Below are 18,300 nucleotides of genomic sequence, written 5' to 3' on the forward strand. Positions count from 1 at the left end.
TAATAATTCCTAAAGTTCATTGGTCTTTAATTTTCCAATCAGAGAGTGTTGTTGTAGCATCAGTGAGTTTGGGAATTATGCCATAACATAAAGATTTAAACCTTTTTCCATTAATCTACTCCATACAATATCTTTCCATGTAGAATAATTGTGTGAAGTTAGAAATTGACCTTTAGGTGAACCCACAATGCAAGAAAGTAAAAGAGCACAAAAAAGAGACACAAAAAACACAATACACACCCCCCTATTCACTCAATAAAAAGACCCCCCTCAAAAAGATGCTTTTGGCACTTTATATTTAGTGCATGTACAATAGGCCACTTGTCAAAATGTAAAAAGTGAACTTTTGATTCTATTGTTTATAACTACCTTTTGAGGCTCAAATCTATCAGTAAGCACTATAGCTTGGATGTACAATTTTTTTGAAAAGTAATCAAAGCAATACAATGCAATAAAGGCCCTAAGTAAAAAAATTATATTTTTGTCCACACAACCCTATAATCTTATTGTAGATCTAGAAAGTAGACAAAAAATTAAGCACTTTAAAAAAAATGAAACCTAAAAATGTGTCCAAATGAGCCTATATAGATCATTTGAAGTTGCAAAATGTAGGATTGGATAGGTATAGTCACTAAAAAATGCAATTTATGACAAATTCATGCACCAAAACTAAAAATGAACTAGACAACTAAAAAATTTAGGAAATTCTACCCAAATTAGAAAAAAATTCAACTGGTTTGGACTCCAAATGACTGTGTTGTGGCCTCCCAAAGTTAGATTATCAAATCAAAACTACATCTAGAGAGGGGTTTGGGTAGCAAATTGTGAGGTTAAATTTTATGGTCAAATGACCATTGTAGTAGTTTAGAAGTGCCTAGAAATGATGGTCAAATGGCTGTCAAATTTAATGTCATAAAAAGATGACATTAGGAAAAATGTCCCCCTAGGTGACGTAGTAGGGTTGTATTGATGATGTCAACAAGGTACTCTATGGATGGTATAGTGGCAGCTAACAAGGATGCCACATGGCATATAGACAGGATGACATGTTAGTCTATACATGTGGACACCTACATATATGTGTGCTAATGTGGAGGTTGGCTTTGACTAATGTGGCTGACTAGAATAATGTACAATCGCTAACTATATGGGCTATAGAGGTTGCAGTCTACTATTGTTATATGTGTTTAGGTATAGTGTTCCCACATGGAAATTTTGAATGACATCGCATGGTGTTGCTGAGGTGTACTTCCACTATGGAGGTCTATGTGGATGTTAGCATGGTAGAAAAAGGTCTCTAGACACTTACTGAAAGTTGAAGCACTGGCCAGAAAGAATAAAAGAAATGGTTAGGTGTATTGAGATTACTGATGGTATTGGGAATTAATCCCACATGCCTATGTTGGGTGCACTCTATAATGTTTCTAAAGAAGAACTCGCAATTCACATACAAAAATGATTGTCGCCAGATTGGTTGGAAAGGAAATCATTGGATGCCAAAAATTAGTGTTGCTCAGCTAGTTTGATATTGTCACTCATCGATGTGTGTTGGTTGGCTGGTAGAAATTTGATTATCCCCACCAATTAATTAAGATACTGATGGAATATTCAACTTGTAGGGGCCAGGGTGTCACTACCCTATTTCTACAAAAAAAAAATTCTCCAAGCCCTACTAGGCAAAAATAATTTTTGAAAAAATCTTCTAAAAATTATAGAAAAATACTAACAAGAATACAAAGAAAATTGAAATACTAATATGAATTAAATTAAATTGTACATCTAATATATCATACCCAAAATTGCAAATCGGACCTTTGGGTGCCAATTTACAAAAAAAATAATCCTCAAAATTGACTTTGGCCTAGGGTAGGTCAATTTATAGTCAATTTTCATCAATTCAATGTTCCAAATGCAATGGTGAGGTCCTTTCTAGATCTAGATGCTCCCAATGATTGTGATACTTTGGATCTAGGTCAAGGTGTTGAAGCAACAAGATGGTCTCAAAAGGCTATGTGAAGAGAAATTCTCCAAGCTTCGATACCATGTAAGAATTTTCCTGAGGGAAAAATTCACCCAAGATCAAGGAACTCAAGCATAAGCACAATATTAGACCAGAAAGAGTATGATCAGAATAAGAATATGTATTCAATTTAATGTACACTAGGAGTGCTTATATATGAAGGCCTTTCGAATGCTTCTAGAATGTATAGGAATTAGCAACATGATAAGTCATGCAACCAAGAACATATCCACCAAGTGTGGGTTATCCTCCATTAAGCATAGGAGTAAGTGCGATGATGAGAGGATGAGCCTACAAAGGTGTAGCATGCAAAATAATATTGTAGACACCATGTGCTAAAATAGGAGTGTGAATAACTATGTTCTCTACATGACAACTCAATTAATTATGAAAACTTTAGTGTTGTAGAACCATGTACTAAATTAGAGTTGCTTACTTCTATGTTGTCAACATGACAACTCATAAAAGTACACAAACTCCTAAGTGTCTCACCAAAGAAATAATGAAATAATGCATAATGATAAAATAATGCATTGACGTAAGTAAACTTAAGTAAAGCTTAATAAGTAAATACTATTTTACACTAACAATTTTAATAATTTAGATAATTAGTAATATAAAATGAATTTAACTCTTTAGTATTATTTATATGTTTATTTTGTTTTAAAATAATATATATAAATATTGATAATTTAACAAAAAATAATATATGAACTTTTATTGCCATATATTTGAAATAGTTAATAATTATAGTTACTAGTATATATAAATAGTGAAATATGGTTATTGATTGTAAAGGATAATGTATATTATAAAAATTGTAACTAGATTATCAGAGTAAATGAATACGAATGCAAACAATGGATCAATATATAAGAAATGTATACCAAGTAATCATTTCATATAAATTGAATATTGTTAACATTTGAAAGATTATGGTTGATCCTAGTAGTGTTTTATTGAAAGTTCTCTTAAAGAAATGAAATTGGAAACAAGGACTAAACACTCAATCTCAATAGAGACCTTAGTGATATTATAGCATAGGCTTATATAGGGGAAATTACGTATTTAGGAAATGAAAAAGAAAACTTGCATGATCAATTTAAAACTATAGATAGTACACTTCAAGAATAAGGGATATTAAATCGAAATAATTATTTGCATGATCTTTCACCTTGAGTACTTACCTTGCTAAATGAAAACCTAATTTTTGTTCATCATTGTAGTCACAATTCAACCTAGATTAGTGAATAGTAACATAGTGTTCTAACCCTTTTTTAAAAAAAATTGGGGTGTTTGTGTGTGTATTTTATCCATTAAATTTGTGCATTGCATCCTTTTAGTAATGTAAAGTTAGCACAATTGTGGCTATTTGTGAATTTTGAGATGACATAGCCATGAATATTTGTAGATGTTGAGTTGGCACAATCATGGTCATATGTGGACATTGCTTCCTCAATGAGAGAAGGCATTTTCAAGAGCACATAAGCTACTACAAAATTTCTAATGACACCCCAGCATCTTAACTCCATACTCTATCTAGTTATAAATAGCAACCTTGACCTATTTTGTATTGATATCTATTCTTTGTTTGTATTGGTATCACTATATTATTCCTTGAATTCTTCATTCAATTAGTATGTATGTTAGCCACTCCTTGCATATATTTATATCTTATATATTTCCATGTGATTATCTCTATTAGTATAGTGGGGCAGGCCTAAGGGTAAGATGTAGTTAGGTGTAATTGTACTTTACTAGTAATATGGACTAGTATACAGGTGGTGGACATCTTCTAGTGATAGATCATAAGAATGATGTGCTCACCTTATCCTTGGTATATCTTTTATATGATTTAAAATATATGTTTTTATGATTATTAGAATTTTTTTATTTTAATGTATATGTGTATATCAAGTGTCTATAACCTTTCTTTCATATTTTAAATACTCCTCAATATAGAGTTTTAAGTGTTTAGGAAATGTAGTGGAGACAACATTAGTATTTTTGTAATATCTTTCTTCTATGCATAACTACCACATATGTGCATTTTTCTTGCATATATATACATTATTCCTATACATATGTGAACCATTCTTGTATATATATGCTTAATATGTCCACATTCATTATACCTACTATTTAGTGTCATTTTTGTATGATAGAAATGGAAAATTTTGAATGAATCTCTCTCTTAAAAGGTCAATTGATATTAACTCCAAGGTTCATTTAGACTATTTTCAACTACCCAAGTAGCTTAATTGAAGACTAATGTGATTGTTCTCAAGGATTTATTTTTTGGTTTGTATTGATGTGTTCTAAAACTTTTATAAAACTATGAAAATAACATGCAAAGAAATATTTTCTCAATTTTTTGATTTGTCAATTATAGCTAAATCTAAATTCCTAATTTTACCATATTTCAAGTAAATAGAACACAATTAAGAGTAGACTAATGAGAGATTGAAACAAATTGCACAAACTTGTAAATCTTAATGGACATAAGCCATGGTTGAAATGCATCTATGAATTAAATCTTCCACAAAATGGTAGGAAACCCTCAAAACTAGGAGAATTGTAACCATAATCTTGTATATGTAATCATCAATGGATATTCTAAAATGTTGAATGATATTTCACAACTCATCAATTCTTGCACTACTTTATACATACATGCACATGAGATAAATTGTCATTTTCTCTCCTAATCCAAATTCACCACAAAAGAGGTATTTTTGTGCCTATTTGTGACAATCTTTGATAATAATAACATTAAAAAATTCATCAATAGAGTTAATCAAGACACAAATTCAAGCAATATAGGAGCATTAGTTGTATAACTTTATTGCATAAAGTGTTGACCCTTGGTACATTGTACAATGTTTTTTTATATAGACAACCCTCCTCAAAGTTATGATTTTTGGAAATAGGTTTTCTATCATGCATAAAAGTAAAAAAAAATCTAATTTATATTAATTCTATGCAAAACTACTTCCTATCATGAATTTAACTAGACTTGTACTCTTTTTATTTATTTATTTATGCACATGGGCCTTTATATGGTATGAAAACTATAGAAAAAGAAGAGAAGGAGAAGAATTTGATGCTCCAATTGAAGTTGATATTTAAACTACTATTTGAACTCTACCTCTTTAAAATGTAGCCTCTAAATATATGAATCCTTATTCCTCCACTTACAGCTCATAGTTAATGTCCAACTACCTCATTTGCTCACAAAATCTGCATGAAAACTCTCTAAATTAAGAAATGGTGGTAGAAAATGCATATATGTTTTAGCTCCCAAAAAAATTGAAGGAATTTTCACATTTTAATACTAAATCCTATAATTTATGTGGAACTACAAACTTATAGAGCTGCAATGTGAACACAGAATCTATGGAGGTATAGAGTTACATGGACCAAAACTATGCAAAATTTACTAAGTCCAAAATTTTAGAAGATGTAGTTTAGGTTATCTTCCTCATTACTCCATTATAACCTCACGATATTCAGACTTGAACCTCTCAAAAATTCCCATTACATCAATGTCATCAGGTATATCCAACAATTTAATCTCTATATCCACCTTGTGGTAAACTCCATGGACTTCCTTTCTTATTATTTCAAAACTTTTAGTATTTGGATCAAGCTTCTTTATAGCTTCTTCACTTTTGAAAAATCTTTGAAAGTAATCTTGTGTAGAAAGTCTCCAATGAGGCATATAATTATTATTTTTCTATTGTAATGAAATAAATTTCATTCCCAAACTCATCCCTAAAAATCTTGAAAATCACCTTACTAAATAGTTGGTCTTCTTCTACAAACTTATTGGTTCCCTTGTCTCAAACATCTTATATTTTAGATCATAGCTCCATCATCCTTTTGTTTTTTACAATAATTTTATTGATCCATTCATCAAATTTATCAAGCTCTACTCTATCTAAAATGGCTAAAAACTTCTTATAGCCTTGAGTCCTTATTTTGTTGAGTCCTGACATCAAAACCTCCCAGTCATGCATCTAGTCCAATATGTTATTATGGCCTTCTACCAAGTTTTCCAATCTCATTGCACTAAAAAAAATAGAATGTAGAAAATACATTATTTATTCTATACACTATTCCCCCAGCTCTACAAAATTGTATTTCTACCTTCAACACACCTCTAGAAGATATTATTAGGGCTCTCTTTTTTAGTGCATCTTTAAGAGAAAAATTTTGATTAGTAGGAGCAATGGGACCCACTACCTTATTCATGAATTATTTTAAAGCCTCACTTTGTTTCCCTGGAGATTGGATTTCAAACTTTTTTTTGTCTAACTACTTGAATAAATTTGTTAGATCGAATGTAGTTAGTTCCTTTCCACCTTCCCTGGTAGTCTACCCAAGATCAATATTTTCAATACAATCATCTTCTAGGGTGATACTTGACTTGTCCCTTTGTCTAAGAAGAACTAAAATATTAGTTCTCTAGCTACCACATTAATCCCTTTTCATGAATGACATTCGTTGGAGGCTCTACAACCACCACTCAAATTTGGAATGATTCCCTATAGAAAGAATATCCACATCCTCCATCGTGGTGTAGGTTTCCTTCCTCTTATAAATAGAATTAGACAACCAAATAGCTCGAGAGGTTTAGGATGAAGATTTTTTTTTCTTGAGTGGAGATTTATATTTTTCTTAGCCTCATTTCCCATACTAGCCCTATGGTTGACAATAACCACAACTTCCCTTTACTTAACTACCAGTCTTCATGTACTCTCTATTTACTTAGGGAAAGAAGACAACAACCATATACCTAGAATGTAAGCTTCATGTGATATATGTGATACTATATTAGTTCTTATTTTAATTTTTTTATCCCTTTACAAAATTCTAAAGGTTGAAGAAGAACAATTTCCTCCTACTCTAGAGGAGGATGTAGTAGAGTACCTAGCTTTGTAGGAGGTAGTGGAGGTATCTCTTTCTATTGATCTAGAGGTGATGGAAAGACTTCTTTAGTGGAAGGGACTATCTAGGAGGAATTTCCCTTAGAATATCCCCTTATCTCTCCTTCTTCCACTAAATCATTTCTACTCACCTCTATATTTGAGGTGACTATAGGGATGGTCTCTCTCTACTACTTTCTTGTCAAGAGTGAAGTAAAAATCTGCAATGTTGAGGAAATAAAACCCCCAATATTGTAGTGTCTCATCCTTCTCTTGATCTATAGAATCATAAATTTGAATTGGCTATTCTCTATTAGTTAGAACATTTTAATTTTGGATTTTTCTTCTTTGTTCCTCCCTTGTAGTTGCACTAGCACTAGTCCTTATTAAGAGAAAACAGTCTTTAGAATCATCTTCCTGTCCCTCCTTAGGGAAAGATCCCATTGTTGAGGGAAGAAAGGAGCTTCCCTTCTTTATTTTTTGTACCTTCCCCTTAATAGGTTTAAATATTTAATAGGAAGAAAATGGTTCTCATCCTCAACCCTAATTTCCAATAGAAATTATCCAAATTGATTAATCACAAGAAAGAGATCAATGCAAAAAAGAATCAAGTAATGAAAAACATGGAAATGGGAGTAGAACCTATGATATTACTATTGATTAAACATATTTGAAATCTAAAATGAATAGAAGACAAATACTTACCTTGAATTTGAAAAATGCTGATTTCTAATGTCCGTGTTCAGTTTTGGGGAACTCTACAACTATTCTAGATTGGAAATGTCAAGATGAAGAAAACGTAGAGATCTTTTAGCTTTTTGAAGGGAGGTTGTGTTGAAATTACAAGTGGGAAGATTTAATTCTAAGAGGGGGGGTAAATTAGAAGTAACAATATTTAACTTCTAAAACTTTTAATTGAGATCATTCACATGTATCTACCATATCTATTTAACATAAAAGTAAGGACATGCATGAAAATAGATAACACAAGATTTTGGTCATCCAGAAACCCTCCAAAATGAGAATGTAAAACTAGGGTGGGGATGACACCCACAAATTATCACTATACTAATAAGTAACTATTTAAGGTTACAAAGTTTGACCACTTCCAATGGTCTACCCTATGAAAGGCCTAGCTTGTTAAAGGCTTTACACTCTATTAAAAGTGACCTAGTTAAAGGATTTACAAACACTCACTTGGAATGTTACCCTCTTAAAGGATTTAGCACCTTGTTGAAAAGCTTACATCATGGTTGTTAGACCAACCTATCTCCATAGGATTTTTATTCCTAATACAATGGCTAGAGAGTATTAGAACGTGTTGACCTGATGACTTAGGATTTTTAATTGCTGATTCTAGATCCTTGTTCTACTCAATTTGATCTGATCCTTCCTGATTTGATATATCTCTGCTCAAAGTGCTGATACTCTATTCTAACCAACTAAATTTTTCAATGCAACTCTTCCTTCTCTAAATCTTTACACCCTTCTAAACTTCACTAGCATTCTCCCATATAACTCTCTTATGCACACATGAATTATGGGGTATCAACCTCCTTTTAAAGGCTTTGAAGTCTTAGAATTAGGTATTAATCTATGATCAATATTCATCCTTCTTTTCCCACTCAAATCTTTACATGTTTCCTTTTGGTTACATGTTTTCTCCATTTTTCTTATTGGCTGCATGTTGATTACATATGGAATGTAAAATATTCGATCTTATCTAAAAGATCCTTCGAGATTCATCTTATGTTAGCTTTAAAAATGGTTTACATCTGAGTTGGCGAAGACACAAACTCATATGCTAATTTTGTGTTACTTGGCACTTACTAATCGCTGATGCTCAACACATATAGAAATTTTGTCTCACTTGGCTCCTATAGTAACTCTATCTTTCTTGGCATCTATACTTTTCTCGGCACCTATAGTGACTCAGCATCACTTATCACATAGCACTTGAATCTTGCTTGGCACCTAAAGTTCACTTGACACCTATTGAATTTCTAACTCAGCACATACTATAGCTTGACATTTGTATTATGCTCGGCATCATCTTAAAAATTGGTTGAGTATATTGACACTCAATTGTCAAAACCAATCTAAGACCAGAAATCTCCCCCTTTGACATGAGTGGAAAAAAAACTTAACTAAGAATTATAAATCTGATCTCTATGAGTATATTGTATATCTTGTTCGACATATGTACAAAACTTCAAAACTTGTTCAAAATTTTGTAGAATATTATATACCTCAAAAACTTGTAACTCCCCCTGAGGTAATGTGTTATTTCTATAACCAAAATTCCTTGTGTTGTTTTCATTTTTTGCCTTATCATTCCTTTGATTTTGTTTCTATCTACTCTGTTTCTTCTTTGTGTTTGCTCTATTTGTACTCCCCATTTTTTTTCTGCTCCCCCTTTCACACATCTCCTTGAAATTTTTGTATTGTTTTGGCTATATCTCCTTATTTCTTCCTCAAAACTCAAAATTTGAATATCATTTATTATCTCCCCCTTTTGATATTCTTTCTTTTTTAGGTTTCATTTATTATCTCCCCCCCATTATTATATCTCCCCCATTCTTATTATCACCTATCTCTATTATATCTCCCACTTTTTGACACTTATGTCAAAGGGTCCTAAGAATGAATGGAATACTTAGCCAAAATTATTTTATTTACCTCCATTATTATCTTTAGAGTAGCATCCCAATTATCTAACATAATTTCTAGTGCTTTGAGTTGGATGGTTGTCTCTGCTGCAAGATGTACTAGGCCTTCTAATGTAGAAAGATTTGGATCTTTCTTCAAAAAAATTTTGGCATAGGCCATTTCTTTATGCAATACCTCCATGTGTAGGGTTATTGTAGACTATATATATATATATATATATATATATATATCAATTTGATCTTAATATTAGCCTCTTCTATTCTTAATATAGCTAACTCCTTTTGAGTGTGAAGCATTGTGGTAAAATGCTTCTCACTTTGAGCTAGATCCTTAGGTAGCTATGTACTTGATATCTTAAGGTTCCTCTCCAAGCTCAAGTTTCTCTAGATAGTCTCTTGTGTGAAATATGAAGAATTACACAACTTGGAGTATAATGAGAATATGTTCTCAAGTACTATTTTTACCTTCTCAACTTTCTTAGCCATTTCTACTTGGGATAGTGTTATTTCACCTAATATCTTCTCATTCACTTTCATTTCAAATCTCTTTTTAGACCATTCCAATAATTTGACATTGGTATCAAGGTCTTCATTTTGTACTTGGTCCATTATGTTGGATAGTTGCTTCATGATGTGCTTTATTTCATTAGGTACTGGCAAGTTGAATGCATCAAGAAAGATGTCTTTTATTTCTATCAATGCTTGCCTTTTTCTATACTCATTTATGAGTATCTCCTGCTTCTTCTCTAGTGCCTCTTGCACTTCATTGATCTATGATAAGTTTATTTTCTTGTAGTCATAGCTTGGTATGACTATTTTTTAATCAAGTGCAAGGTTTTCATAGTGAAGTACCCTTGCTACCTTGGTAGAGCTTGAGTTTGGTGCTGATATTTGTAGTGGTACTACATCAGTGCTTGACTTCTTAGTCAGAGTCCCCATAGTAGGCAAGTTTACTAGAGTTTGTATTGCCTCTTGTTCTCTCTCCTTAGGGGTCTTCTCCTCTTCCTTGTATTCCTTACTTCTTCCTTGATATATTACAGTGATCAAAGGAGGTGCACCTTTCCTTTGTGTTGTAGGATCAGTGGTATCTTTTTGTCCTATCTTTTCCTTAGCTTGCTCCTTGGCAATTATTGTAATTATAGTGTCAACCTTAGAAAATTTGTCTCTTGCTGCTTGCTCTTGTGGTTGACCACTTGTAGCTATAGGAGGTTGTGAAGGTGGTTCTTGTGTATTCATCTTCTCCTTTGTTATCTTAGCTACAACTTTTTTTAGTTCCCCTACACTCACCAAAATTAGATTTGTACACAACTATGATTGCAAAGTTGTTTGGTGAAGGATCTTTTTGAGATCCTCTGTAGTTAATGGGTTATTGTTCTAACTTCAAGTATTATGAAAATCCTTTACAATTATAGTTTCTACAGATGTAGCTGTTCTATGTGGAGGACTAGGTGGTGGCATTTGTGTGTCTTGGACACTCTGTTCTTGTTGTTGCTCCTCAGTTGTTACCTCATCACCTTTCTGTGTCTTTTCCTCCACTGTAACCTCTTCTTTTTCTTTCTCTAATTCTTCCTCCTTTTTCATTTTCCTCTCCCTCTTCACCATTATTTCTTCCCTCAAAGGGATCTTCTTGACCTTCCTTGACTGTTGTCAACCCATAAATTGATTTCCACATTTGTGTGGACTTCTTTACAACATCCTCAATTTTATTCTATAGAATGCTAAAGGCTCAATATTTGGGTGCAAATTTGCTCCAATTTTTGTTGCTAGCCTTGCTTATTTGATCTTTAGTTAGTTTAGGCATTACATGAGCCAATATTGACCCTCTTATTTATTTCTCCATGTTTAGGCAATAATGCAATTTATTATCAACAATTGAACTTAGCTCCTTAGGCATAGAATTATCAAGTTCAAGTGGAGTAGTCTTGAACTTGGTCATATAGTGTAGATAGACTCTTCCACTATGTTCTGCTCTTCCCTTGAAAATTTATTAAAATCAAAGGTCTTTAATCTAGTTAAATTTTCATTATCCCTAATGTTATCACAAATATTTACAAGATCAGATTTGGTGGTGTGACTTACCACTCTGAATTTCTCATTGTCAAATTATGTTTTTGCTTCATCTGACTCTGGGGGTGCAACATATTTTCTCCTCCTCTTTTCTTTTGTCCCTCCTTGTTGTATAGCTTTCTACTTCTCCTATTCCTTGGCCACTTTTTTTGTTTCCCTTGTGTTTTACCTTGTGGCAGGCTTGGCTAGGCTTGGCTTGGCTACTTTCTTCTTGGCTTTTGGCTATGCTGTAGGTTGTTTTTGTGCCTTTCTCTTCTTGGGTTCAACCTTAGTTGCTTCCTACTTGGCACCTTCTTCTTCCTTTGCATCCTCACCCATGCCTTGGGTCAGTGCTAATGGATCTTTCCCTTGTTCATCATCATTATCATCTGCTTCTTCATCTTCTTCTTCCTTTGCCTCATCTGCCCCTTCTCTAAATTTGGCTTTGAGATTTTTCACCAACTTATCCTTTTTCTTTAATGTGGAGGCAATATTTAATTCCATATATACCTTTGATCTTACCACATCATATTTCCCAAAATGTGGTGTACTTTTGTCCACTTCTTCTACTAATAATGTTGTTATTGTTGCAAATACCTCATCAATGTTGATTTCATATCCAAGAGATCTAAGCCATCTAACTCTTAGTATGGCTTCTTGAATGTAAGTATAATTAATATCTACAAGAAAACATACATCATTTACATGTTTCTCTACTAGTAAAACAATTATCCTCAATCTCTATTTCATGGATTTCTTGAAATCTTCAAAATAGTTGGTCATAAGTGTTTCAAAATTAAATCCCATTTTTTCAATGTATTCATTTACTTGAGCTCCAATGGACCTATTTGTTCTCTAGCTAACTTTTTTGAAGGATAAAAATTTATTCTATACATAGAAAAATATGCAAATCAAAATTACACCAAACTAGCATTGTGCACCCTTAGTTCTCCTTATTGCTCCTAAGTTCTCATTAATTAGTTGCAATTGCAATTTAGCAAGAACATAAGTATGATCCTTCTTAACTAATTTGTACCCAACATCCACTACAATGCATGGTACACTATTGAGTCTACTAGATTGGTAAAACTTGTGGGCAATGACTCTAATAACAAAGTCAAAAAGAGGATCTTGAATGGTGTCTATAGTCATTCCTCTCTTGTTCCATTTGGCTCCTATGTTCTTCTTAATGGCTTCCTTAGAGTCACTTCTGAGGGTCTTAGGTAGATCTAGGGTTGGATACCCTATTACGCTATGAAAAATTCTCTTTGATATTTTAATTGGGCCACCTTCTAACCATAAGCTTCCATCATGAATTATGCTCAACAGTATTTTAATCCATTCAGTTTTAAAGATAGTGGAGAATTCTAGGGCACAAGATAAACCCTTACTTTCAATGATTTGGTACTCTTCTTTCAAGACTCCATTTTCACACAACCTATCATAGAATTTCCTTATCTCCATGTCTCCTATAGCACCAATCTTACAATTATAACATCTTTTAACATCTTGGACTATAACTACCTTAGGAGGAATAATAGATAGGGCTTCAACTAGGTCATTTTGGTATGTAACTTCTAGGATTGGTCATAAATCAGGTTGTTTAACTTCATTTGACACTAATTGGACCTCAAATAGTTTTTTCTCCTAAGTTTTCCTAGAATTGGAGGCCATTTCTGCTATCTAGGGTTTAAAGAGAAAGAAATTTTAAACTGTGTAGATCAACACCAGTGTAAATACCTAGAAATTGATGAAACCAAGTTGAATCTCTATTGAAATCTGCTCAAATGCTCGATTATCTAATTTGAAATAATTTTGCACTCTTCTTTGTCTTTTCTCTTTGTTCATGATGAAGAAAAATGGTTCAAAATGTGATAATATACCCTTATTTTGCAACATTTAATGCTTAGTACATTTATAGCTATCCACTTGGCTTCTTAAGAATTTATGCATTACTCAGCTTCCATTGTCTTTCAACCACTTGACATCCACTAGAGTTTCATTTACTTAGCTTCAATTGAAATTTCCCTTCATTTGACTTCCACTACCAACTTGGCTACAACTAATCATTTGACTTCTACTAACTTTGGCAATCAACTCGACATGTACTAGATCTTTTACTCAGCATCCATGGGTAACTTTTCTTAATTGATAATACTGGTGAAGACTTGAAATTTTTAACTTTGCATCTCTATTCATGCTAATCTATCCTTTTTAGTACTTGCTTGTCTTAGAACTGATGTATGATAAAGCTTTGTATATCAGTCCCACATATCCTCTTTTACTTAGTTGGATGAAGTGTGACCACTTAACCTTTTGAGTGAATTGATCCCTTCATTAGATGTGTTGCTTCCAGATTTTTTCTTCCATGTCTTATTTATTTCTCCTCTGATGTGTTCAACATCTACCTTTCCTTTTCCTTTTCTAAACTCTAATTTGGGTGCCTTTGACCTTATTGGGCAATTTTTACTAATATAACCAGTCTTCAAACAACTGAAACATGTGATTTGGCTCAACCATCTACTGTAGTTTCCACTAAAGTGTGTTCTTATGCAATTTTTAGGGATTTTTCCATATTCCTAATAGTAGTGATAGCTATACCTAGTGTTGTAGTCCCAATTATAGTAATGTCCATGATTATTTCCCCTTGTTGTTTGATTAGGTGTTCACATAGGCTTTGATCTACACTCAAAAGCTCTATGTCCATACTTCTTGCAATTCTAGCACTGACCTTCAAATCTTGGTGTTCTGATAGTCCTTGTCCTACAATCATGTGCTTGATGTCCTTCCTTGTTGCACTTGTGATAATGACCCATATTTTTAGGTTTTTCATGCTGATGGGTGTTCTTGCTCCTACACACATTAGAGGTATGTCCTTTTTTACCCAAAAATGACAAGTAGGTTTAGTGTTCTTACCTTTGTTACTTCTTTCTTCTATAGTGTTGGATGACTCTACTTTTTCAGTGCTAATGTATCCTAGTCCTAAAGTATCATTGTTGGCTCTTGGTGATTTCAATAGTTGTTCAAAGTACTTTATGGCCTCATTATGTTTGATGAAGCTCTCTACAATTTCCTTCTCTCTTTTAAAGTCATTTTTTAGTTGTTCATTTTGCATCTTTAGTGTGGAGATCTTTATGTCCTTAACATTTAGTTCATGATGTGCATTCATCATCTAACTTAGGGTGCCTAGCTACATGCTGGAAATTCTTGCAAGCTCAATTGACTTTTCTTCCAATTTGTTGGCAAGGTTTCTCTTGTCTTCTTCTAGCAAAGCCTTATCTTCAATGGCTCTTTTCTTCTATTTAGTCACTTCATAGAGCATCACGGCTTGAGATTCTTGTTCAATCTTGAGAGTTCTAATCTCTTCTACTTGTGCTCTATTCTTCTCCATTAGATTTTGTGTTACTGCATCACATTCTTTGGAATCTCCATCTACAAACACTTTTGAGGTGTCAATCTCCTTATATTGTGTATCATTCTCAACTATGGCAATCTCTCTTCTTCTCTTTAAGGATTTTCTTAGTTCTTCTCTTGCTTCTTCCAAAGTATGTAGAGTGAGTTGTACATAAATCACTTGGTTTTCTATGATCTTGCCAAGTTTGTAGACTTCCATTTCTAGATCTTTTCTCCAAGTTGTAAGGCTTCTCCTTGTGAGAACTTGGCTCTGATACCAATTGTTGAAATTATAGCTAGGAAGATTTACTTCTGAGAGGGGGGTGAATCAAAAGTAACAATATTTAACCTCTAAAACTTTTAACTGAGATCATTCACATGCATCTACCATATCTATTTAACATAAAAGTAAAGACATGCATGAAAATAGATAACACAAGATTTTAGTCACCTAGAAACCCTCCAAAATGAGAAGCTAAAACTAGGGTGGGGATGATAGCCACAAAGTATCACTGTAGCAATATGTAATATTTAGGGCTAAAATTTTTCACCACTTCCAATGGTATACCCTATTAAAGGCTTTATAACCTATTAAAAGTGACCTATTTAAAGGATTTACAAACACTCACTTGGAATGTTACCCCATTAAAGGATTTAGCACCTTGTTGAAAGACTTACAACATGGTTGTTAGACCAACCTATCTCCATAGGATTTTCATTCCTAATACAATGGGTAGAGAGTATTAGAATGTGTTTTCCTAATGACTTACAATCTTTAATTTTTGATTCTAGATCCTTGTTTTGCTCAATCTGATCTAATCCTTCCCAATCTGATATGTCTTTTCTTGAAGTGTTGATACTCTTTTCTAACCAACTGAATTCAACAATGCAACTCTTCCTTCTCTAAATATTTACACCCTACTAAAATTTTCTAGCATTCTCCCATATAACTCTCTTACAGACATGAATTATGGGGTATTGACCTCCTTTTAAAGGCTTCAAAGTCTTAGAATTATGTATGAATCTACGATCAATATTCATCCTTCTTTTCCCACTCAAATCTTTACACTTTTCTTATTGGTTGCATACTTTCTCTCCATTTTTCTTATTGGCTACTTGCTCATTACATAGAGAATGTAAAAGATTTGATCTTATCTTTTAGATCCTTTGAGATTAATCTTAGGTTGGCTTTAAAAATGGTTTACATCTAAATTTGTGAAGGCACAAACACATATGCTGATTCTATGTTACTCGGCACGTACTAACTGTCGATGCTTGATATATATAGGAATTTTGTCTTGCTCAACTCCTATAGTAACTCTATCTTTCTTGACATCTATACTTTTCTTAGCACCTATAGTGACTCGACATCACTTATCACTCAGCTCTTGAATCTTTCTTAGCACCTAAAGTTCACTTGATAGCTATTGAATTTTTGACTCAGCACATACTATAGCTTGGCATCTATATTATACTCAGCATCATCTTAGAAATTAGTTAAGTGTGTTGAAACTCAATTTTCAAAACCAATTTGAGACCAACTAATTGATCTTGACCCTGTTAGTGGGGCACAATCTTACCCTAGGGTACAATTGTACCCTAAAAATTTGACCTTGACTTGCATTGTTCTAACAAAAATTTTGTTCATAGATCTCACAAGTTTAACGAAAAGGGTATCCAAATTTTCTCTTTGATATGCTATTCCAAACCTATATCTGCAACAAAAATGATTTATTTGTTTGATGGGGGGTTTGCCTTAGTCAAAATCCAATTTGGAATTAAACTTGAAATATAATTGAAACAATATGTGCATAAACAAGGTAAATGGAACTATTCACCTTTCTTATTTGGAAATCCTTGTTGAGGATTCACAACCTTGAATCCACAAGTATTAATCCTAAAAAATATATATAGAAATGTATGTAGGATGTCTCAAATCAATGTCATTAGATCCTCAACACTAACATTTAATGTATCTTTTCATTGAAGAAGGCTTGGATGAATATGGATGGAGAAATCTTCAACAAGAGGGCTCCATAGAGATTGAATTCTTCAATGGCTAACATTGGATCTCCATGATGAATGGTTGAACACTTTAATGCTTGATGGATAGTAGATCTTCACTTCATGTAGATGGATGTTCCAATGAAGATTAGATAATAACTTTTCTCATAGATCATGGATTCTTACATAATCATAAGATGTTCATCTAATGAGTAGATGTCAAAATGATGGAAGAAGGCTTTCTTATACAGAGATCTAGGGCACAAACTCATAGAGAAGGCCTACATAGGAGAATTAAATCCCATTTAACCTTAACTCTATGAATGGACCTAAATTAGATGTAATTTAAGAGTTTACCATTTGAAAACCTAAAACAATTGACCTAGAAGTGAGAAAAGAAACTTTTTGAAGTTTGAGATCCCAAACTTCAAAAAATTAAAAAATGGGACTTGGGGTTAGCAATGAGGTCAACCCTTCCCTAGGTCAAGGTTGAGGTCATTTGTGACCTAGGTTAGGGTTGAGGTCAACCTTAACCCAGAAGCTCATCCTTGACCTAGAGGAAAAAGTCCTCATTTTCATAGTGTAGTTTGTTAGAAATAGGATAGAAGTAGAGAGAGAGAAGTAGAATAGGGGGAAAATAGTCAGATCCATAAAAATACCCATTCAAGGTGTTTGACATAACCCTAGACCAATCACATGGAGGGATAAATACTCTTAACACATAAGTGCTTCTATTTTAAGATGATACAAGTATTATCATTACTAGGAGCATTATTTCCCTCTTTAGCATTGATCTTCTAGGGCTAACTTGCTCTTGTGTGTATGACCCTTTAGATGAGGGATATTTCATCTTCTTATCATTTCCAACACTTATTTAATATTTTCACTCATAGGAAACCTTTCAATAATGAATGTAAATTGTCTTTGGGTTCATGGGTGTAATTGGTCCCCACACTAGAATCATGACCTTTTGTCTTTTCCTTTCTCTAGCTACATCACACTACCCAATATAGTCTCTAAGGAACTATATCAAAAGGGAATGGTTTGTTGATCCATCCAACGCAAGCTCCTTCACATGATTTAATTTTGTTAAATGTCACTATTTTTTGGCCTTACTACCTCTGCATTGGTGATCAATCTCTTATATATTTCATCCTTATTATATAAGGATCCAATAAATTTGTCAAATATTTCTTCTAGGCCCTAAGAGGATTTTGAATATCAAGTATTACTTATGTTA

This window comes from Cupressus sempervirens, chromosome 4 (genome assembly GCF_028749045.1).
Source record: "Cupressus sempervirens isolate cs-2001-9-10 chromosome 4, ASM2874904v1, whole genome shotgun sequence".
In the NCBI taxonomy this organism is placed as follows: Eukaryota; Viridiplantae; Streptophyta; class Pinopsida; order Cupressales; family Cupressaceae; genus Cupressus; species Cupressus sempervirens.